Below are 23091 nucleotides of genomic sequence, written 5' to 3'. Positions count from 1 at the left end.
GGGATGAGTTAAAGGCGAGGGATTCTATAGTAAAGAAATAAGTAAAATATGAATAGAGAGGAGAAATACTAAGTGTAGAAACTGTTAAACAGGACAGGAGTAGAAGAATGGGAGAAAAGAAGGAGTGAGGTCGTTAAACAAATGAAAGGACTATAAAAAAGCCACATGGAAACCTACTAACTTGCAAGCTAGTTAAGCAGTAGAACTGAAGGATGTACTAGAACATACATGATATAAAAGGAGAGGTGGGTACTATGTTTCAGAAGAGATTGGATAGGGATTTGGGGGAGAAGGAGTAGAGGCTGGGTGAACCAAAACTAAGAATGTATATGAAAGCTTATAGAAATCCACTAGCTTATAAAATAATTAAGAAGTACGACTAAAATAGCAGCAACCACAGCAAAAGATGTATGAATAGATGTACTCTGCATGAATGTCCAGGGCTGTTCCAAGGAGGTATGGGCTATTAAATAGGAATTTCAGTGGCAGCATGGGATACCTCCCTTTGAGTCATTAGTCAGGGAGGCCCAGAGGACTCTAAAATAACACAGGCTATTGTCATTGTTCCTGGTTGACCACCATCACCTGATGGTAAATCCTATGACTGAAGACAAAACACTGGTCGGAGGACGTAAAGGAATCAGTCTTGAACTGAGCAGCAAAGGCCCTCTATGTTTACAATTTTTCATGGTGCCTGGAGGTACTATGCAGACCACTGTGGGAGAAAAGACATCAATGATCTGAACAGTGCTGAACCCTGCATGTTACAATATTGACTTTCTAGGCTAGATATGCTAACTTGTGCAATAGTGGGAAGAATGTAATCGATTTCTGATTGGGTCTCAAGCTTCTCCCACTGGAATGAATTTGTAGTTGGTCAAAAGCCCGTGTCTTGGCAAGTCATAAGCCAGAGGCAGGATTATTTCTATTTTGCTAAATAAATGGGTCTCCTAAATATTTATGCTTATATCCATATATCTGTGCTGCTATTAATTTTGGCCAGAAAAACATTTTACAGTGGGCACTGGTTAATGCAGAAAACTCTTAACTGTTCAAAGTCCTTAGGATAAATTACTATGAATTCCCAGCCGTAAATGTTACATCTCTATTGCACTAACCCCTGCCAAAGCTTAAGGGATATCACAGAAGAAGGGGAGAAAAATGTAAGAAGGTAGGTAGGAATGCTGTAAATTCTGGACCTGACATGGCTATTGTACTCATGATGTCACAATAGGGTCCCAGGCGATAGATCTGCACAAGATCCAGCTATGAAAATTCCAGCATGGGCAGGGAGGGCATTGCAAGGCCTTAACCCCAGCTGAGAGATGGCTATTGGGGAGAGAGAGTTTTCTTCAGAGATGTGGACAATAGTATTTTCTACTCTCTAGTGGGTGGCCCCAGACTTATATGCGTATGCCAGGACAACTGGGGCTCAATGGGATATTTTAAAAAAATCAACAAGATAAAGCTGCAAGAAGGTCATGTGGGAAGCATCTGGGCTTTGGAAGTAAATAGAGAAAGGGAAAAATGGGACAGACATGTTCAAAATATATTACACTCATGTGACTTTAAGAACAAATAATAAAATTTACTGCAAAAAAAATGGTAGAGTTAAAAAAGAGAAGTTTGTAATATTGTAAAGTATTTATAGGTTTCTATTTTTTCTTCCAAGTTCTGTTAGTTTTTGCTTTTATTTGAAGCCCTGATATTGATATATAATTTTATGTCCTCCTTATAAAATGTCACTCTTCAATCCTCAAGAAATTACTACTCATAAGAATTACCTTAGAGTTTATAGTGTAAATCTTTAATTCATCGTATATTATCTTCAAATGACTTTGTTTTGCACCTACTATAAAAATAACAGAACATTTTTTCTGGGTTAATTTCTACCCTTAGCGTAATAATTGCAACATTTTACTTGCAATAAAAATTATATTTCTCAATATATTGCTATGGTTTGTGCTTTAAACAACTATTTCTGAAAAATAAGAAAAAAAGCTTATGTAGATACTGTTACTGATATTTCAGAGTAACTTTCTACAAATCCCCACTTTTTCTTTTGCAAGACTCTTCACCCTGTGTTTCAACCATGTGAATTTTAGTTGGTCACTGTATGGATCCCTTGCTTCATTTCTACACTGGGAAAGACCAGGACACTCATTTGTGTTTCATCTTTTTATACTTCAACAGATTAATTTGTTGCCTGCTCTTTTCTCTTGGACAAAGGCAAATATGCTCTATGAACATTTCCCAATTAGTAGTGGCTAAAAAAGTCTGTTGTTTAGAAAAATCAAAGTAGATATATCATTATCTTTATCCCTATCTATGAACTAGAAATAAAGTGTATAGAATATTTCAGCCATCATAGAAATATTCTGAGACTGTGTGGATATCAAAGATAAAGTCTGTGAATAAAATTTATGCTTAAAAGGGAGTAAGATGAATCTATTCATTGTGATGGAGAGCTAAAGTCAGAAACATCAGGACAGACCAGGAGCTGCCTGGCCTAATAGTCTGTTACAGTTATTATTTGTCCATCATATCATCCCAAAATTAAAGCCACAATAATTATCTGACAGTCTTACTATTTCTGCAATTCAGTAATTCAATAAAGGGTTAGGAACAATTCTGGAGTAATTAAGTCTCATGAATTTTAGTCAGATGATACTGGGAGCTAGCACAGATGGGAGTGGAAGTAAATGGACATAGAAGAATCTAGCTTTTTAGTAAACATCAGGTTCCCTTGCACGGTTTGTCAACATGGGCTGATGTGAGCTTTCGAAAGAATGGCAGGATCGGGCATATCAGCTGTGCTGTGTTAGGCCTGACAGCTTCAAGCTGATTTTTTTCCATAGAGCAAGGTAGAAAATGTAACATCCTTTGTGAACTAGTCTCAGAAGCCAGACACTTCTATTATATTTTATTGCTCAGAATGATTATAATAGCTGTCCACAGTCAAAAACAGAAGCACGGGGTCCTTATCTCCATAGAACTTGTGTGAGGGACATGTGGATGGGAAAATACTGTGCATATCTTTGAAAAAAATGATCTGTCATGCAGTCTCATAAAGGGAGACGTTTTGAGTAAATTTAAACGGTCATTAGCTAATTATTACAAAGAGTCTTGTTAAGTGAGCACTGAAAAAAAAATGACCACTGTAGTTAACCACTAACATCTATGAACACTTTGAACTTTAACAGTTCTGTTAGCCACACAAGAATTAAAATAACAGGTGACAGACAAAATGATTAAACTGAGGAAAGTATGATGTTATGTCTGTGACTAAGTCACCACTATGTATAATAGAATTTTCTTCACATTCCTTTCCACATTTCTTTCCTTTGGTTTTGTTTGTTTGTTTGTTTGGTCTTTTTGCTAAAAGCCACCCAAATAGGTGTTAGGTGGTTGAGAATTTCCATCTGGATTGTGAGTAATGGAGAACATCTGTCATAAACCTGTGGTTTTTTTTGTCTCTGTTAGAGAAAAAAAAAACATATTTATGTCTGTTGCCAGTTTTTACTGGATAATGAATTTCTTATAGATTTTCTATATTAACATTCTAACCAGATATGTGGTTTGTAAATATCTTCTCTGTGTGCACATTTTTGTCACATCAAAAATAATCATTGTGAATTTCAGTCTCAGGCAATGCTTTATTTCATTTTCTTTTCTTTTTTTTTTTACTTTATTAAAATACTGAGTTTATTTCACATGTATATTTGTCTCTCTACCATTTCCACATCTGACCACCACTATTACTATGTCCTATCATAACATTCCATACATACTTAAAACCAAGTAAAACATGGAGTTCCATAATTGAAAACTAAATAGACATTTCAGACAACACATACTTGGCAATGGAACCTGGACAACATTTATCAAACACATTAGGGAGAGTTCTCACTTTGCATTATAAAATGGACAGCCAGATATATCAACTGTTGTTACAGAAATTAAGTAATGCGGAATATTTCAAACTGTTTAAACGTTTTCTTAGACTTCCTCCACTGCCAGAGATCTTGAACGGCCTCCTGGTCAGTCATCTGGAAGCAATTCTTCACATAATTAATGAACTTGGCTTCCACTTTGAGAAGAGAAGCACTTCTTTCCTCACTTGTTTGCATTTTTTGCCTTAATGTCATCCACAGAACTAGATCCTTCTGGTGTTTTAGGAGTTTTTATCCTGTTCTTTGAAAGACTCTTGACCCTTTGATCTTGGTGTTGGTGGTTTTAAGTCTTTTCCATTTTGGTTTGATTTTTGTGCATTTTTGGCTGGGGTATCTCATACAGATTTCTTCGCTGGAACTTTTTATTCAGGTTCCTCATCATCAAAATCATCATCATCTTCATTATCTTCGTCAAGTTTTACTTTTTTTTTCTGTGGAACCTTGTTACTACCTCCAGGAGCAGATCTTTTTCCCGACATACTTAAGAGTTTTACATCCTCCTCACCCTCATCTTCGGACTCTGCATCTTCCTCTACAGCTACTAGGTGCTGCCCACTGATGTGCACAGGCCCTGAACCACGCTTCAACCTTAAGACCACAGGTGGTGTAATTTCAAAGCCCCCAAGAGAAACTGTTGGTTGTACAGACATTTTCAAAGTTGCCAGTGTTACTTTAATTGGACTGCCTTCATAGTTCATTGCTACTGCCTCTACGATGTGTAATTTGTCTTTTGCCCCTGCCCCTAAACTAACCATTCTTAGTGATAACTGGTGCTCATTCTCATCATTATCCACCTTAAAGTGATAATCCATGTCAGCTTTTAGTTCACAACCAAAAAGGTAGTTCTGAGGCCTGAGAGGGCTCATGTCCATGTGCATCGAGTCTTCCATGAGGTAGTGGCGCGCACTTTGGTGTAAGAGAAGTTGGACAGAGGAAATTGCCTACTGCTCCTCAGAACAGACACGAAGGACAGAATCACACCAGCACTTTATTTCATTTTCTTGTAAGTGTTTTGTGTTTTCTCTTCTTGTTTAGATCTTTAATACAGTTTTCTCCATAATGTTCTTAAAGCTGTTACCTTTTCCCTGTTGCACAGTTTTGGGTACCTTTGTTCAAAATTAGTTGACTAAATATGAATGGATTTATTTCCTACTTGGTAAATATAAGTTGGATAAGTATGGATGGTACTCAAAATAAAAAAAACAAAAAACAAAAACAAAAACAAAAAAGGAAAGAAGGAAGAAAAAGAAAAATAGAACCTCTAAATAATCAATCAGTGAAACTAATGTCACTAAGTGTTATCTATACTTCCATGCTTATTTCAGCATTGTTCATAATACCCAAGATACCAAAACAACCTAAGTATCTGTTGATGGATGAATGTAAAATGACATTGTGGTATTTAACACAGTGAACTATTATTGAGCCTAAAATGAAGAGAATTTGCACAATATACATAAACTTGCAAGAAACTCTGCTAAATAAAGCCAGTCAGACACATATTGTAACCTGCTACACGATCTGACATTTATGTGGAATCTATAAACTGCTGAATCCCTAGAAGCAGAAAGTAGAACCAATGTTTTAAGGAACAGAGAAGGAAGAATGGAAGAAATGAAAAGGTGTTGGACAAATGACAAGAAGTTGCTGCTAGAGGAGCCATAGGAATTATGGTGAACTCCATGGGCCATGCTGGGCTGCCCAAGCCCTCACTGATCCTGGAATATCTGACCCTGCCCCTTGCTGGCCACTGCAACGGGAGAGTTGGCCTTGATCCTCATGAGAGAGCTGCCTCTCGCACGCACCTGCCTTTCCTGTACTCAGGAGAGATGGTCCCACTCCTGATCACTGTGTGAAAAAGCTGGCCCCGATGGCATGGGCCTAGGAGAACTGCCTCTGGCCCTCCAAGGAGTGGGATGGCCCGGACTGAGAAGCTCAGCTGCCAACAGACCCTTGCCCAACTTATTAACACATGGTAGCTCAGAAAATCAAGTGTTTTTATTTTCACTTAGTCTTTGTTTTGAGTTTATAAAAAAATATTACCACACTCAAATTTGGCTTGGTAGCATGTTTGTGTTTCACTAGTGAATGAATGTATTTTTATATTTGACTTTTCCTACAAAGGAAAACCAAACCCAAAACAGTGACAGGAAAGGAGCAAGGTAGCCAGTGAGAATAGTTCCCTACAGCCCGCATCAGCTCTCCTTTTCAATGTACTATTCTCAGCAGGGCTGGGATTGGACTGAGCCAAGATGTAGCAGAGCTGCGCAAGCTTGTTTGTCTTTTATGGTTCGATGATAATCACTGTGAGGTTCTGACCTTTCCTACAGACAGTATCATTTGGGGGCTATCCAATACTTGCTTTAAGTTCCTCTGGATCCTATTATAAACGGTTGAATAAGTCCCCAAATGTTCAACTTCATGACATACAAAAGAAAATCATTTTTAAAACAATAAAGAATCCCTGAGGTATGAATGTGCACACATACACACACACACACACACACACACACACACACACACACACTCTCTCTCTCTCTCTCTCTCTCTCTCTCTCTCTCTCTCTCTCTCCTACAAACTAGTGAAGAAAAACCATTGGATCTTAAATTCATGTTTTCAAATCTAAATATGCCAAACATTTCTGCTGTTAGGGTTCGATCAGTTGCCAAGTGCTAATGCACACCTGTGCCTTTTGTCAACAGTCAGTGATGAAGCAGTATTTAAAACTGGGATTTATGTATAAAATCATTCCACGTTGAGTAGAACACTGCTACTATTATTAGCTGATAAATACTAGAGAAGAACAAAATATGCAAACATTGATCTTTAGTATTGACGTATGATGGGAGGTTCCAGGGCTTTGAAATAAAAAATACTAGTCACAGATAAGTTCCATTAAACAAGGTGAGCTTGGTTGATACTTACAATCTTTGTGAAACGTAAGCTCCTTAATGTCAAACATATGTAATTATACCTGCTGTATAAAGTTTTCAATAAAGAATATATTTAAGTTTCCTTTCACTGCCTGACACTGCTGAGGTCACATGCCTGAGGCCTGTCCACCTGTTTGATCTCCTATTCCACTCTCCCATCCATCCATAACTATCTGGTCGACTTCTCTTTCCTAGTGAGATCCACCTGCCAGCAAGGAACATGTTGAGCAAATGTGTCTGTAGCTAGTTGAAGCATCCTTTGGGTATATGCACAAGGGTGGTATTGCTGGATCTTGAGGTAGGCAGGATCTCAGCTTCCTGAGGAACTACCACACTAATTTCACAGAGATAGGTAGATGCTAGCGCAAGAATACATTCAACAACATAAAAAGCAATATGGCACCACCAGAACCTAGTGGTCCTACCTCAGCAAGATCTGAACATCCCAAAGTAGAAGAAGCAGAAGAAATGACCTTAAAATTACTTTAAGAAGGTGATATAGGCCTTTAAAGAGAAAATAAAGAAATTCCCTTAAAGAAACTAAGGAAAAGACAAGCAAAAAAATTGAAGAAATCAATAAGCCCCTCAAAAAAAAAAAACCAAAACAAAAAGCAATTAAACAGGTGAAGGAAAGAGTTCAAAAATCTGAAAATTGAAATAGAAACAATGAAGAAGGCACAGAGGGAATGCTGGAAGAAGAAAATCTGAGTAAATGAGCGGGAACTACAGATGTAAGCATAACCAACAGAATACAAGAGATGGAAGACAGAATCTCTGGCATGGAGGATACAATAAAGGAAATAGATTCATCAGTCAAAGAAAATACTGAAGATAAAAAAGTCATAACCCAAAATGTCCAGGAAATCTGGGACACCATGAAAAAGCCAAACATAAGAATAATAGGGATAACGAACTATAGAAATGATCCCTGAAAGTATAGTCTTAAACGGGACCCCAAGAAAGACACGGAGAAATGGATGAGATCTACATGAACACCCTGGACATGAGTGGGAGCAATGAAGGGCAAGGGTCGAGGGAAAGAGAGCGGGAGATCCTAGCTGGATCAAGAAAAGAGAGGGAGAACAAGGAATAGGAGACCATGGTAAATGAAGACCACATGAGAAAAGGAAGAAACAAAGAGCTAAAGAGGCCCACAGAAATCCACAAAGATACCCCCACAAAAGACTGCTGGCAATGGTCGAGAGACAGCTGGGACTGACCTACTCTGGTGATGGGATGGCCAAACACCCTAATAGTTGTGCCATAAACCCCATTCAAGTACTGAGGAATCTGGATGCAGACATCCATGTCTAGGCCCCTGGTGGAGTGCTGGAGTCTAATTAGTGAGAAAGAGGAGGGTTTATATAAGTGAGAATTGTTGAAACGAAGATTGGATAAAGCACAGGGACAAATAACCAAATGAATGGAAATACATGAACTATGAACCAAAGGCTGAGGGGCCCCCAACTGGATCAGGCCCTCTGATTAGGTGAGACAGTCGATTGGCTTGATCTGTTTGGGAGGCATCTAGGCAGTGGTACCAGGTCCTGTGCTCATTGCATGAGTTAGCTGTTTGAAACCTGGGACTTATGCAGGGACACTTGGCTCAATCTGGGAGGAAGGGACTGGACCTGCCTGGACTGAATCTATCAGGTCGATCCCAGTCCTCCGTGGAGACCTTGATCTGGAGGAGGTGGGAATGGGGAGGGTGGGCTGGGGGAAGGAGAGGGGGGCAGGAAGGGAGAGAACAAGGGAATCTGTGGCTATTATGTAAAACTGAATAGTATTGTAAAATAAATAAAAAAATATGAAAAAAGAATAATAGGGATAGAAGAAGAATAAGAATACTAACTCAAAGGCACAGAAAATATATTCAATAAAAACATAGAAGAAAAATTTTCTCAACTTAAAGAAGGAAATCTTATGAAAATTGAAAATACAAGAAGCTTACAGAACACCAGATAGACTGGACCTAAAAATAAGGCCCCTTGCCACATAATAATCAAACCAACAAACATAAACAATAGAGAAAAAATATCAAGAGCTGCAAAGGAAAAAGGCCAAGAAACATATAAAGGCTGACACATCAGAATAACATCTGACTTCTCAATGGAGATTCTGAAAGCCAGAAGGTCTAGGACAGACGTAATGCAGATCCTAAGAGACCATGGATGCCAGCCCAGATTATTATACCCAGCAAAACTTTCAATCAATATAGATGGAGTAAACAAAATATTCAGTAATAAAACAAGATTTAAACAATACCTATCCACAAATCTAGTCCTATAGAAAGGACTAGGAGGAAAAAAAAATCCAACCCAAGGAAGTTAGATGCACCCATGAAAACACAGACAGTAGATAATCCCAAACCAACAAATCCCAAAGAAAGGAAACACACAACACTACCACCAAAGAATAACAGGAATTAACAATCACTGGTCATTAATATTCCTTAATATTAGTGGACTTCATTTGCCTCTACAAAGACACAGGCTAACAGAATGGATATGAAAACAGAATCCATCCTTCTTTTGCATACAGGAAACACACCTCAACTTCAAAGACAGACACTACTCAGAGTAAAGGGCTTGAAAAAGGCTTTCCACTCAAATGGACTTAAGAAGAAAGCTGGTACAGCTGTCCTAATAGCTAATCAAATAGACTTCAAACTAAAATTAATCAAAAGAGATATATCCCTGGTACATGAGCTGGCTTTCTGGATTCCACTACCTTTGGTTGGACACCTTGCTCACCCCTGATAAGGTGGGGAGGGGTTTGGTCCTGCCTCAACTGAATGTACTAGGCTTTGCTGTCCCTCCATGGGAGAACTTACCCTGTTTGAGGAGGACTTCGGGGAGGGGATCTGGAGGATAAATGAGGGGGTATCTGTGGTTGGTATGTGAAATGAATAAAAAATTAAATTAAAAAATAAAAATTAAAAAATAAAAAATTTAATGAGTCTTAGGCATAACAACAGAAAGTAAACTAAATAAATATAAATCACATTAATATTTGCATAATATTTGTTAAGATTATACAGTATTTGATCTGATTGAATACAATCTATCAAATCACAGAGTCATTTCACTTGGTCTATACTAGCTACATTATTTGCCTCTTGCTTCAATGTCTCCCATAATTCACTGATTTAAAACAACTTATACTAGGCCCTCTGCGTATGGGAAACAGTTGTGTAGCTTGGTCTGTTTGAGGGGCCCCTGACAAAGGGATCCTGGTCATGAGCTTGTGGGGTGGCTACCCACCAATTCCACAGTTCCCCAGAGTTTTCTTGAGTGGGAATACCAAGAAATATTAGATAGAGGAATTTAGAGTGTGGAGATAAACAGATAGAAAATACAAGATAGCCTTGAGAGGGCCTAGAACCTATTCCAGTGAGCCCTGACTGTCTCTAGCCTAGGGTATTTATAGAAATGCCAAGGGGTGGAGCAAAAGACCTCCACCCAGCACAGCCAAATGCAGACCATCTCAGACACCTGCACTCAGGCCTGTGGTCCAATCATCCTCTCTATGCAGACCTGCTGGGTAAAGCCACTAGGAAACCTAAAAATGGGCTCCCACATGAGCTGGCTTTGGGAGCCCGTTACCTGTGGTGGGTCTTCTTGCTCAACCTTGATGTAGGGGAGAGCGACTTGGTCCTACCTCAGCTGAATGTACCAGACTTTGCTGACTCCCCATGGGAGGCCTTAACCTTTTGGGGACGGGTGGATGGTGGGTGGGTAGAGGAAGGTTGGGGGAAAGCAGGAGGAAGGATGAGAGGGTGATCTGTAGTTGGTACATAAAATGAATAAAAGAATTTCTTAAATAAAAAAAAAACCCAAACAACTTATACTTAAAGGAAATCAGAATGTATCAATCTAAAATACTGTATTTAGGTGCCTTAAATATTTTTAACAGAAAGTGACAAACACCAGGTGCAAGAAGCTGTCTTTGATCTGTCATTCTTCCTAAAATTAGAATATAAATTTACCATGAGAAAAACGTCTTCCATGTACTGGAAAGAAAATAAAGTATTTTGAACTTGTAAATAGGGAATTAATGTAAAGACGAATACATAAAGGCAAATTTAATGCAATAACCCCTGTTTTTCACTATTTACACCCATATTTTTCCTGGTCACTTTCCCCAAATTTACTTTGATCCCAAACCCCATTTTCCTGTCTCTTGTCACATCCCAGCAGGATAGTTGTTTGTTAAAAATGGTATGGTGTCGTAATTATAATTTTAAAAATAGAAAAAGGCAAAAGTGGTATGCATGCACCAAAGCTGGTCTTTTCTTCAGTATTGATTTATTTTCTATGCGTGTTTCCATATTCACATAAAAATAAAAATATCAGAAACAGATAAAAGTTATCAGTTTTCTTTCATTACTATGTCTTTGGTTAGCTCAATTGGTAGACCCTAATTGCAGAACTCAAGAGAGGAATGTAAAGGCCTTTGCTTCCCTCACTGTTATGTGCCAGGCATTAAGTTATTCACAGTTCATAATTAACATTATGGAATAAAGAGTACAGATTGGCTACTTTTGGCACATAATATTTTGATCTATCACTTCCATCTTTGTAATTAAATATGTCTTACTATTTAATTGTGTGTCTTAGGCAGGATATATTGGTCAGTAGATCTGATAACTGAGACTTTAAAAATTAGGCAATGAGTTTTATATGAATGATGAAATGATGGAAAGTTTTACATGAATGACAGACCATGTATTGTGGACTCACTCTGCCCACAATATATCTTTACCCTGTTATGCATCACATGTAATTGCAAGTGACTGGCCTTACTGGTCTGTAATAATAAGCAAAAGAACTAGAAACTCAGATACAGTTACATCCTTATCAAAGTTACTCTAGTCAGTAAAGCTAAGACTTAGGTTCAACACAAAGCAGTGAAGTTGATATTTTGGACACAGATTACATCTAAGAAGTAACAAATGAGAAATTCTTTCATAGTAAAAGACTTCAGGTATTTCAGTTACAAATTTAACAAAAGCATATTAAGTTAATACACAGTCAACTGAGGGTTTATCCACTAAAAATGGTCTATTTAGTTCTTTCCATACACCATATGTTAGAAGTGAATATGATCATCTTGTGCCAGTGTCAAATTTAATATTCTTTTGGTCATTGTAGTTTTGTTTCCCATCATAGGAGTCAGAGTCAAGAGTATCGGAGAAGTCAAATGTAGATTGCTGGAAAGAACAGCAAGACAAATGAGCCACTTATGGGACATTTTCAAGGCTAATGAGGCCAAGGAAGAAAGACAATGACTTTTTGGGTTTTGATAGAAGTAGTTACTGTCTGGCCCCTTAGATTGCATTAAAAAGATATTCACTGCTAAGCACAGAATCATAATGCTACCTAGGTATGCTAGGAAATATTTAGTAAAGACATTAATATTGTTGTTGTTCTTAATCTATTTGGAGATCCCAGCCAAATGGCTTCATGCTCAATTTTATCCTCACAGTGTTTTATGTGCACTTCTATTCCATTGGAAAGAAGACAAAGCTAAAAAAAAAAAAAAAGACAAATGAAGAAGAAACAGTAAAAATATAGTCCATATACAAACATGCCCTCATCATTTGGCCAGACTCCAGGTTATCTTTGGGACCCTACAAAGCCATTTTATTAGCAATGTAGTTAGACAATCTGAAGCAATCTGGGGTAATGTTGAAACAATCAAGGAAAAGTGTTTGGCACACAGTCAATTGTTAATTGTTTTACTGTGCTGGTAATGAGCTTCTACACATGGTTCCTTTAACAATTTTACTTCCTGAGAAGCCTATGAGTTTTTATTCTCTTAAATATGAAATCACTCAAGTTTGATTATTGTCTTTGCTACTGAACTCATTCTCATGCATTTGTGCATGGAAACCATGAGTGATTTTAGGTTCTGCCTACATATAAACAAAAAACTCCTCATTTTTAAAATCCCACCTTCACTCTTTCTAACAATCTCTATTCTTTCTAGCTATCTCTGTCTGAAAATCAAATGTGTTACCTTAACTGCACTTTGATGGGCAAATGCCTCTAAAAGACCGGGTTTCTAGGCAACCAAGCAGAGATTAAGGCCAAGACAAAAGAAACAGTTCTTTACTTCAATTGTCACAGTAAAAAGGATTCCTTCATAATGCATTAATGCCCACAGAACTGGCATAGTATTTGATTTAATTTTTCATACTCTATCATCAAAAACATTTCTTTTCAAATAACCATTTTCTCTGGTTATTGTTTGATTTTTTTCTTCCTCTTTTCTTTAAGCAATATGTTACTAATTTTAATGATCTTTAATTCACCCTAGTTTAAAAAGTAGTTTTAAAAAAAAAATTCTGTTCCAGTCATTGCTGTCTGCTGTATGAACAGTATGTTCTGATAATCAGATTCAGAAACATCTTGGAAAAAATGGAGAGTTTTTGCTGACAAGGCACTGTGTAACATTTATACAACTACGGGTATTATAATTACAGAGAAATCACAATCATTGTCAGTATTCCTCCTTTCCTTTATATGTTAAGGGTTTCTAAGAACTCACTATGACATAGTATAGGAAGATTATTGACAGACCTGGAAAGCACTTCAGGTAGAAACACATTGGGAATGTTGACAACTGTTTATAACAAAACAACATTTTATGCCATTTGCTGCTAAATGGTTGACTTCAGAGTCATGAACCTGTTGATTCCTGAAGGATTACATGGATTAATCTGGACCATGGAAAGAATGCAGAACCTTACCACCAAAACTGTGTATGTACTTAGGTGACATGAAATTTTACATTCAGTAACTTTTGTTTAGAACATTGAATGCATTTTTAACAGAAGCAAAACAGAGTTTATTCCCTGGCAGCAAACAGAGCCAATTTATTCTAAGTATTCCATTAAACTACAATGACCAGTGCTTCTTAGCAACTTCAGTTTTTACTGGAATTAAAAAAAATCTTATTGAAGAAACTGATTAGAGAGTGTGACTTCTCAGTCACTGTTTCATTCAGCAGGAGATTAAATCTAGACCATGAGATGAACATCAGTGATTTTACAATAATACAGATCAGTAAAAGCTAGGGTATGAGAAGCCTATAGCAGAGGAACATAGAGAAGCAGAGAAGAGTAAATGGAGATCACTTGCATTCATGAGGTTAAGTTTCTAAGGAATATGGGATGCAGAATCTCATTACTTTGGACTAGCTTGTTCAAGAAGAAAACAGAAGTGGGCAGAGATAATGGTAGTCACAGACTAGGAAGCAGAGAGTCAAATAGTGAATTCTGATCCCAGAAACACTAGTTAAAAGGAAAAGCATTGAAGCAGGATTTTGCAAAGCTTGTAAGAAAGATGTAAAGCACCTTCAGAACATCTTTGATACAGACTGTATACTGTGGGAATTGTTCACATATGCAAAAGATGAAAGGCAGTCAAGAAAACCAAGTCAAGTAATCCATTATTTCAGCATTGGAGAAAACGAGATTAAAAAGTTGCATCAATAGTTGGTACTGGAAGAACACATAGTTAGGGGAGGGTCTGAGAATCAGGGCACCTCATTATCATGGACACAAAGGCAAAAATATCTTTCAGTTTCTGAATGAAGAAAACATGTAAGTTGATACTGGCAGGAACTCAAGGATATTTCTAGTGTATTACATATGATATCAAGGCTATCTATATAATAATATGCAATTATGTATGTATGTATGTATTTCCTGTCCTGTGAACAGGTGTATATATTCTAACAAAAGCTGTACTGATCTCCATATTGTTCCATGGCATTGAGTGTAAGAACATCTTTAGATTCCTAGCTTCATCTCAGGTAAAGTCTGTTTATTCTGTTCAGATGAAGTAATTAATTTCTATTATTATCTTCTACTTTGATTTGTGGCCCATAACTTGTGTACTCAAAGACATCTCAGTTCACAGATTTGTTCCTCTTTATGTCTTCTAAACCTTTGCTTTCTTTTGTCACTCATGCATTCACACTGAAGCTCTTTCTAAAAGCTGTTATAGACAGTGTTGACATCCCCTCATCTTTACACTGGTGTATGCTTACTGTATCTTGATTATTTAGTTTGATGGATTTTTAAATCTAAATATGGCAAGTGACAACTGGTTTAAACTTTAGCCACTGAGTAGTGCATTATAGGCTTCTGAGTCTTTTATATGCAGCCTTCTTTTGACATCACACCATTGAAGCAATCATGGCATTATGTCATGACTGTTGAATGGGAACAAAGCTCTCTCTCCTTCTCCACTTAGCCTCTGTTGACTTCTAAGGATGTTGAGTAATGTACAGTTCCTCGTAACTGCTGAGGGTAGGAATTTGGATCTCATGAGATCTCTACTGATGCCATTTTGGCAGGTAGAGGGTGCTGTCTTATTATTATCCCTGATGTGTCAATTGTCACAAGGGTTGAGGTATGGAAACTGCCTCTTCACTGCTCAGTGGATATGAAGATGATGCCCCCCCCCCCATGAACCTCTGGGTACCTGTGGGGTCCTGCCCCACTAGGAACTTAAGTCACCTGTGAAGAGGTGGCCTGGAACAGAGGAGAGGTAAGTGTGCTCTGCTGGCTAGTTCCCCAAGCTCCCTCTTACCTGGAGACAATTAGCTGCAGTGGGGAGTCAAGTCAAGCAAGAACTCATTTATTGTTGGGCAGTAAGCCTCTTTTATACCAGAAAACCTCAGAACCCTAGGAGGGGGTGAAGGAACCAACCAATCATTTTAAAGGTCGCCCTATTTACAAATTGTTTATGCCTTGACATCATCTTCTGATCTTAGTATCTTATCTCAGCATACACAACCCACACAACCCGAGGTAACTTCCTTCCTCACCATTTGTCTCTAATCTTCATACAAACCCAGGCTAACTTCCTCTGGCACCATCCTTGTAGCTCATGTGTGCCCCATAGGTGCCCCTCTCAGGATTTGCTACTCAATTACATAGTTCATGTTAGCAAATTGAACATATAGTTTAGGAGAGGAGACATTTTTCTCTTAGTATAGTCTAGAAAACTGGTTGTTGTTCTGAATTTTGTGAAATAGGCAAAAAGGATGTGCAATTATCAGTAGTGACAGTTGTGGCCTTGTGTAGAGAAAGAGGTTGTCCGACACTTGGCAACTTTCTGAATGCTTGCTTACATATAGTTTTCAAGAACTTTTTAGGAGCTCTCCTGTCAAACAATAGGAAAAATACATCTATCTTCCAGAATATGATTTATTTATTTTTTTTTTTTTCAAATTTTTTTTTTTTTTTTTCCTTTAGTTGATACAGAATTTCTCTATCTTTGCGCCAGAAATATGAGTCTTAATGCAAAGCAGCTGAAAACTCAACAGAGCTTCAAGGACAAGTGAAGCTACGACAGAAAAATCTAATGTGTGTCTTTAGGGTCTCCAAGGACAGGATGAGAAATTACCTTCCATATAAGAAACTTGCTAAAGAAGTAATTAAACTCCAAGCAAACCTTAATATCAATGAATATTAAAATCTATTCTTTTCTTAAAGCAACTTCTCTTCAAAGATCAATAATAGTGGAACTTTGAAGCCAGGCTAGTCATTATTTTTAATTAAAAATAAAAGGTACAAATGAGCAACACTAGAAATGAGAGAGGCAGAATCACTACAAATTCCAAAGCAAGAAAACACAAAGAGGCTATTATAAAGTAACTTTATACCACACATTCAAATACATGGATACAATGCACCAATTCATTAAAAGAAGCCGCCTGCCAAAACTCATTTTACAGTCACGAAAAACTGACCTGCACTGTAGGGAACAGAGAAGTTGCCTTCTATCTCTCCAGAAAAATGTTAATCAGAAAAATCTGAAAAGTGGCTTGTATTTTTTTTTTTTTTTGAGATACAATTTCACTTTTAGCCCGAGAGTGCCAAGTGATTTATTATGTATCCCTGATCAGTGTTCCTCCCACCTAACCCTTCTGATTGTTGGGGTTACAAGTGGGAGTCACTCTGCCTCACTCAGAATTTAACAATTGATTGATGTTAACTGCATGCAGTGAAAGTCTCTAAATAAATTGTTGAATATATAAAGCCAGAATTTATTCAGTACCACCCTGTGGGTGCCCATAACCAAGCCTATTGACTATAGTTCCTTCCCTAGGAACTGTATGGTACAAAGAGAGAACTGAGTCCTAAAAGTCATCCATTGACATCCACAATATTTGCCATAGCATGTACACACACACACACACACACACACACACACACACACACACTATATATATATATATATATATATATATATATATATATATATATATAATAAAATATTTTTCAAAAAAGTAATGGTTGTGGAAGCAGGGACAGAAGTAAAGCATCATAAAATAATATGCTGATATAGTCAGCATTTATGGTTATTCATTAAATTGATCATGGTGATAGTTTTTGTTGTAAACATATAAAAACATTATACATTTAAATACACATGGTATATTTCTTGTTACACCTCAACAAAACTTAAACAATCTATATTATTTACATGTAATCATGCATTTAGATATACACATCCCGTTACTACACTGTGGTGGTACTAAAACTAAGAAAAAGGGTACAGGGTTACACTGAAACAAAGCACTTTCAACTTAGTGAAGCGACTAGATTTCTCCCCCCCCCCAAACTCTTTGATTGCTATTACATGGATTTCCCCCTTTCTCTTTTACTTAGATTTATCAGACCTGGTACTGTAGAATATAGTAATCATTAGTTATTTATATTTGAAACAGTTTTTCAGGTAGATTCTATTCAATTTCACTTGTGGGATTGTTAACTATTTTTATTTTGCTCTTTGACAATGTCATTCATTTACTTACTGAATATTAGTCATTTTCATCCTTATTATTCTAGATCATCCCTTCTCTCCCACTGAAATTCTTTTTCCAACAATCGCACTCCTATTTTGATCTTTTATTTATTTTATTTTATTTTTTACACTCTCATACAGTAGTTCTCAACCTGTGGGTCATAACCCCTCTGGGAGTCATAGGACCCTTTCACAAGGTTCACCATTGGAAATATCGTGTGTTTGCATTATGATTCATAACAGTAGAAAAATTATAGTTATGAAGTAGCAACTAAAATAATTTTATGGTTGAGGGCCAACCATAACTTGAGGAACTGTATTAAAGGGCTATGGCATTAGGAAGGTTAATCTAAGATTAATGCTATTTGTTTGTATGAGCATGAGTGAGAGGTTATCTGCTAGAACCTGGACAATATGTTGGTGGCTGCATGTAGCTACAGTTTTCCTGCCTTGCCCACAGTCAGGACAAATCTTTGTCACCCCAGTCCACAGCCGCTCAGACCCACCAAGTAAACACAGAACTTATATTGCTTACAACTGTATGCCGTGGCAGCTTCTGCTAACTTTCTTATATCTTAAATAACCCATTCTAGAAATCTATAAGTGGTTGTGGTTACAGATCTTCAATGTTCTTGCTCACATCTGCAGTCAGTCTTCTGCTCCTGTCCTTTTATTTCTCTCTGTTAGTGCCTATCCTTCCTGCACAGATCTGACATACAGAATAGCAAGTGCAGACATCTAATCCTCAGCCATGTCCTTCTCTGTGCGGGGGAAACCCCAGAACCGCACAGACATACAGCATGCATGACTGAAGAATATGATGCCGTCCTACACACACTTTTTTTTCGTGAGGGTGAGGTTTATGATGCCTCTCAGAGCATGATGAAGGTGACTATTCCGTCTTGTGCCCCACCGCAGCACATCATGATGCTTTGCAGAAGACAGTTGCGCTTCTCCAACCTTAAGTTCTTTCTGTCTACTCCTATGTGACATTTCCTCATCCATGGAGGAAGGGACAACAACATCCAGTTTAGGGCTCAGTATCCCACAGCCACTTTTTCTCTGTACTGTGGCCAGATTTGCTTCTCTATATAAACACCATCCACCATCCCCTGAGAAAAAGACGATTCTGTGGTTAAGCACTGAGAGTGCCTAGGATTTTACAAGCCTACTCTTGAGTTTTGTTTTGTTTTGTTTTGTTTTGTTTTGTTTTGTTTGTTTTTTTTTTGTTCTTCGAGACAGGGTTTCTCTGTGTAGCTTTGTGCCTTTCCTGACTCTGCCTCCCAAGTGCTGGGATTAAAGTTGTGTACCACCACTGCCCGGCTTTAGTTTCTAGATATCTTATTACTGAAAAGGGGAAATGGAGATCCAGAAGGGCTAGTGCCCAAGGTCACTAATAATCAAAAATCACTTTATAAAAAAAAAGATCAGATTGTCTTAGGTCCCACTAGATTCTGTAAATATTTTCAAATATATCTTGGGCACATGCTAAAGCAAACAATAAAGAACCCTGATGTGTGTGGAGGCAAAAAAAAGAGCCACGAGCCAACAGAATGAATAAAATAAAAATAAAATAAAAAAACACTTGTGGGGGCTCTGGATGTTGCAGTGACCGTGCACTGACTTTAAAATAGCTCAAGAATTCATCATTTCTGTAACAGATGAAATCTGAAACCAAAGAAGGACAGGCAGATTTAACAAGGACAAAAAAGTTCCAGAACTGAAAAATAAAATTAATAATCTTAGGACCTCACAAGATCAACAGCTCACCATGCAAAGATTAGTCAGGAGTTAATGAAGGGCAAGATCAGAATCACACTTGAAGTAAAAGAATGAAACAATGTATTTTCCTTATTTATTTGTAGTCCGTTTCTACCCACTGTAATATAGTCTCCAGGTTCCATGATTTCAAATTGCTGACTATTTTTTCCCTGGTGCTGGCAAATTTCTTATCATGTAGTCCATAATCAATAGATATTTATTGGACAAAAATACATTTGTTTGGAACAATTCCTTTTCATCATCATTATTTCCACAGCAGTTTTGACAGAGTATGCACAGACTAAATATGGTTGACTACACTAAACAACATTCAATAATAATGGCCAACTAGTGAGGGAAATGACGAGTTATTAGTAATGGGAAAAAGATAATTTTTTAATAAAAGATGATTGTAAGGATTCCATATATACATGTGCGCGCACACACACACACACACACACACACACACACACACACTCATAATGTAAACTAATAAATCCTCTAGAATTGTGATCTTCACCAGAAGCATGACTAATACACTGGGCAGACAGCTTGTCACGTGTGTTTCTATCCTGTAAGGGTAGGGTGATTTGTAACATCCCAATTTCTACACACTACGTGTTCATAGATATTTTAAGGAGAGACAACAAAAAACCCCTCTGATATTCATAAATCCCCCCAGAAACATTTTGAGATACTGCTATGAGATAGTACTTATTTTGGATAAAGAATTACTTTCTGAACAGGACATGGTGCTTTAGCCAAAAGTAAAATCTGTTAAGTCTTGACTGCATTAGAATTTAAGAAATCTTGCTCATCAAAAAGCATCATTAAGAGAGTGAAGAGGCAGCTGCAGGGGAGAAAAAACAATTACAGCTACAGAACCAGCATAGAATCTAAAATGAGATTTTATAAAAACGCAATACAAATGACAGACATAAAAAAATGATCAGGAGTATTTGAACAACGAAAATATGCAATAGCCAAGAATATAAAAAGATTTCCAACATTATTACTAAATGGGAGGATGTAAATACACACATATATAAAATGACAAGGTGGGGGAAACTTAACAAAAGAAATAGTGAACTACGGCAGAGAGGAAGGTCTGGTGAAGTATTCCCTAGAAATGAATGGATAGTAAACATTTTAGGTAGTGCCTGCTGTATGGTTTCTGTCTTAAGCACTGAGTTGTGCTTCTGTGCGCCCAAATCAGCCATTGGCAGGGATAAATACACAAGTATGGCTGTGTTCACAAATGTCATTTAAAAAATGTAATTGGCTCACTGATTTTGGTTAGTGAGCCACGCTTGGTAGACTTCTGATAGAGAGCACCAGAATGCTTACAGATGGCCTGTAGGAGTGCGAATTTGTACAATAAATTCAGAAATGATTTGTTATTTTACAGTTGTATCACATACAAGGGGGTGGCTATTCTTCATTAACTTATTAAGACTGAGAATCACCTAGAAGCACACACATACACACAAGCGTATTTATAAGGAGACTTCCTGAGAGAACTAATACAGTGGACAATATTTGCACTAAGTGTAGGCTGAAACACACTAGGCTGGGATGTCTTCATAAAAAAATGCAGAAAGAAAGAGGTAGCTTACCCCTGCAGCCTCCCTCCTTCCCTCCCTCCCTCCCTCCCTTTGTCCTCCTTTCCGTTTTTGTCCTCTCCCTTCCTCCTTCCACGTTCCCATGCTATGAGCTACTTTCCCTTCCCTTCCCACTAGGATGGACTGGAATCTCTGTAACCAAGACCACAAATAAATTATTATCTAAGTTATTTTGCTCGGGTATTTTGTCCTAATGACACAACAACTAAGACATATTTCTTCTCAGTAATTTAATTCTTAGATTATGGACTCCCCAGAAATGCTCTTGGGAGACTGGCAACAGTGATTTGTCGGCATTAGTTTTCTTAATGAGATAAGAGTATTATCTCTTATAACACTGGCAGCCAAAGGGATACATTTACTATAATGTGCTAAAATGAAATACTTTGGAGCAAAAAAAAAATGAAAAAAGAAGGGACCAATGGCTCAAATAATTATAATGATGTGAAAGAGGCTAGGCAAACCTACTTATGTATGTTTTTCAAGTATAATTATTAGCCACACTATAATGTTCTACTAATTCTTGTCCAGTTTATAAGAAATACAAGTGAAAGAAAATAAATATTATCATAAAATTCAGGAAACTGGCATCATGACTAGAGAAAGTGTATGGAAAAATCTGATACTCTACTATATATATATATATATATATATATATATTTTTAAATAACTTTTTTCATTTATTTTACAATCTGGCTGCAGTTTTGCATCCCCCCCCCTTCTTTGCCCCTTCCCTCCCTCTTTGTTCATTTATATCCTGATTGGTTACCTACTTGCTTTTTTTGTACATTTCTCATTTGCTTCAGAATACACTTTATGCTGATAATTTTTTTTTGACAAATTTTCTTGTAGCTTTGCACTTTCTGAACTTGATTTGTGACCAGCTGTCTGAACTCACAGAATCCGCCTGCTCTGCTCGAGTGCTGGACTAAGGTGTGCCACCACCCAGCACAAATAATTTTTTTTCAACTTACCAAATTTGATATTCTTTTTTATAAGAAAAGAAATAGATAGATATCAGTAATAGATCAGAAATACAAGTTAGGATACTTTATTATGGACAAGAATGCTGAGTACTCTAGCCAAGATCTCATTAATGGCATGCTTAGTAATTCTCTTCTCTTGTGACTGCATCAAATCACAAAGAGAAATTTACAAATAGAATATGCATTCCCATTTTTTTCTACCATTATAAAATATTTTGGTCAATGTTTGAAGGAATTACTGATTCTGTCTTCAAAATATTTTATACCACTGAGTGGACACATCTTTCTAGTATACTGGTTTCCAACCCTCACTACATATTACAATGAATAATTAAACCAAAAAAAAATCGTTGTTTGAATCTAGCTCAATTAATTAAATCCATTTTTCTTGAGGTATGGCTGGGGCATTAAAAAAACCCTGAGGATGGTGTTATGTGCAGGATGTTTGAGAACCACTGACCTATCTGACATCCCTCAGAAGTTTGTATAATTAAGGTAGAAATGGCTCACCTGCCTCAGTATAATGATTTAGGGAGAAATATGTAACAGCCCAAGCAAATGGAACTGCCCTCATATAATCTCTGTTTTTAATACAGTTCTGAGAACACCATTTTTCAAATCTCACAAATTTCAAACATTTTTCTTTCTCCTTTCTGAATATTCCAATTCGACTCATGAAAATAGTGAAAAGGAAAGGTGAATTCATGGATCCACACACCAGCAATTTCTTCTGTAGCTGTTCTTCAGCATCCTGTGATTTAAATGAACTCAGCTCACAGCTTTGTTATGAAAATGCACCGTTTTGTTGCTATGGTTTGTTTGTTTTCAAAATGGAAAATTTCTCATTAATTGTAAATCAAAAATTGCTCAATATCTACTGTTTTTCCTTATTTTCCCCCTTTGTTTCATAAAGAAACCTTTGTGTTGGTTGCATTTAGGCACACATAATGTGGAGTCATACCTTGACAAAAATGAACAGTTACATTTCTGGAATCCTATGCTTGTCTGCC

The 23091-nt window shown here is 37.2% G+C and overlaps 1 protein-coding gene and 1 pseudogene across 3 annotated transcripts in view; both read right to left on the bottom strand.

The window, feature by feature from the left end:
- The window catches only part of Nkain2 (sodium/potassium transporting ATPase interacting 2), a 1053517-nt gene that overhangs the window by 436016 nt on the left and 594410 nt on the right, over nucleotides 1-23091 (bottom strand). The gene's annotated exons all lie outside the window — the stretch shown is intronic.
- LOC114692560 lies at nucleotides 213-5900 on the bottom strand (annotated as a pseudogene).

The sequence above is a fragment of the Peromyscus leucopus genome, chromosome 8a, assembly GCF_004664715.2.
Source record: "Peromyscus leucopus breed LL Stock chromosome 8a, UCI_PerLeu_2.1, whole genome shotgun sequence".
Classification (NCBI taxonomy): domain Eukaryota; kingdom Metazoa; phylum Chordata; class Mammalia; order Rodentia; family Cricetidae; genus Peromyscus; species Peromyscus leucopus.
The sequence above is the reverse complement of the archived record's forward strand: the minus strand, read 5'-3'. Positions and strand labels throughout refer to the sequence as shown.